We start from the raw sequence: 2,512 nt of genomic DNA, 5'->3' as shown, positions 1-2,512 counted from the left end.
TCTTTAACCAAGGTTTGCAAGGGACTAAGTCAGTAAATCCAACTGACCCAGGTAACAAAAGTATTACAAATATCATTGTTTATCAAGCAGTACCCATATATTGATTTCAACATCCATGGTGCATATTTCCAATATTTGTTGTTTACAGCAAATGATTATCATAACCAATGTATAAACACACATGCATTATTTGTGGGTCAGGACATAGACCAGTACATAATTTGAGATTTCAGCTATGCATTAGTTTAGGTTGTAAAAATTGACATGGGAAATATAAGGCAAGTGAGACTGAACTTATATTTTCTCTTAAACAGACAGGCTCAGTACACAGTAGGACTGTGTATCCTACACAGTAGGATAGCAGTTTTAAGTCTCAAGTGACCTTACAGTGAATCAACTCTGGCTGTGAGGTCTACCAAAAGCACCAGTCTCTAAGAATGTAAGAGATGTTTTGTTTGTTTGATTGATTTTTGTTTGTTTGTTTGTTTTTTGAGGCAGGGTTTCTCTGTGTTACAGCCCTGGCTGTTCTGGAACTCTCTCTGTAGACCACCCTGTCCTCAAATTCAGAGATCTAAGATCTGCCTGTTTCTGCTTCCAGAGTGCTGGGATTAAAGGCATGTGCCACCATTGCCCAGGGAGAGGTTTTCATAATACTACATAATCCCAGTACATAACCAGTGGGGGTGATTCATGGGTTAAAGTGTCTTGTTTACATTCTCAAAGCTCTGAGTACTGCATAAATTGGATGGCACACACCTTTAATCCCAGCACTCAGGAGACAGAGGCAGGCAGATCTGAGTTCAAAGCCAGTCTGGTCTGCAGAGAGAGTTCCAGGACAGCCAGGGCTATACAGAGAAACCCTGACTTAACAACATCAACAACAAAAAAGATTCTTAGCTATATATTAAGTTTGAGTCCAGCCTGGGCTATGCAAGGCAACAAAAACATGTTGAGTGGAAAGAGAGAGTGCTGAAGAGTTGTGAGTTTACTCCCACAAGCTGTCCTCTGACTTCAAGCCATATATGGTGGCATGCTTGTCTCTACACATATACACAATTTAATAAATTCAATAAAAAATACTGAGCTAGCTCATTCTAGATAAAGTCTCTGTCCTCCCTCCCTCCGCACCCCGACCCTGTTAAGCGTGACTATAGCCTTGATCCTCGAGGGGCCAAAATCAAGTCACTGGAGCCTGCCAGGAACTCATGACTGTGAGCTGCTGCTATCAGAATTTTGAGTTTTTTGTGTCTTTGGTTTGGTTTGATTTGGGTTTCTCTGTGTAGCTCTGGCTTTTCTGCAGCTTGCTTAGTAGACCAGGCTGGCCTTGAACTCACAGAGCTCCACCTGCCTCTGCCTCCCAAGATCTGGGATTAAAGGTGTGTGCTGTCATGTCCAACTATTATACTGTAGATGGAAGTTTCTGTCCTGCCTGGCCCCGCAGCAGTTCAGTCCCAAAGAAACATGCAGAGGCTTACATTAATTATAAACTGTTTGGCCTGTTAGCTCAGGCTTATTAACTAGCTCTTACAATTTATACTAACCCATAATTCTTGCCTATGTTTAGCCACATGACTTAGTACCTTTTCTCGGTAAGGCATTCTCATCTTGCTTCCTCTGAGTCTGGCTGGTGACTATGTCTCCACCTTTCATTTTATTTCAGAATTATTCTAGTTTGGTTGCTTCACCTATGCTTCCTGCCTGGCAACTGACCAATCAGCATTTTATTAAACCAAACTGAGTGACAAATCTTTACAGTGTATAAGAACATTATCCCACAGCATCATACATTTTGTTTTATTTCCTTTTTGATTGTGACAGTCTCCACATGTACCCAGGATGGAATGCTGGAGTTAGATGTGAATTGTTGCATGATGGGGGCAGATGTCAACCCCAAAACACCTCAAAGAAAATAAGTCATAGTTTATTCTGGAGCCAGATGTGAGTGACTGTGGCTCAGGAATAGATAGATTTAGATTACCCCAAAGTCTGGTGGGCCAACACAGAAGCAGCATCACAGAACAAAGAAAGTGATAAATCAAGCCATCTTTATTTCTTTATCATCATCATCATTATTATTTTGAGACTGGGTCTCTCTCCTGGCTGTCCTGGAACTCACACTGTAGAGCAGACTAGCCTAGAACACACAGAGATCCCAGGCCTCTGGCTCTCCAGTGCTGAGATCAAAGGCCTGTGCCAGGACAGCTGGCTAAATGAAGGTATTTTTATTTATTTATTTATTTATTTATTTATTTATTTATTTATTTATTTTTGTTAAAATAATTTCTGCCTCCTCCATGCCTCCCATTTCCCTCCCCCTCCTTCCACCCCTCACTCCCTCCTTCCACTCCTCTTCCTTTCCCCACACTCCACTCCCCCCCACTTCATTCCCTCTCCCTCTGGAGTCTGATGAGCAGTCCGGATTCCCTGCCCTGTGGGAAGTCCAAGGTCCTCCATCCTCCATCCTGGCCCAGGAAGGTGAGCATCCAAACAGGCTAGGCTCCCACAAAGCCAG

The sequence above is a fragment of the Microtus ochrogaster genome, unplaced genomic scaffold, assembly GCF_000317375.1.
Source record: "Microtus ochrogaster isolate Prairie Vole_2 unplaced genomic scaffold, MicOch1.0 UNK90, whole genome shotgun sequence".
NCBI classification, from domain to species: Eukaryota; Metazoa; Chordata; class Mammalia; order Rodentia; family Cricetidae; genus Microtus; species Microtus ochrogaster.
This window is presented reverse-complemented; position numbering follows the sequence as displayed.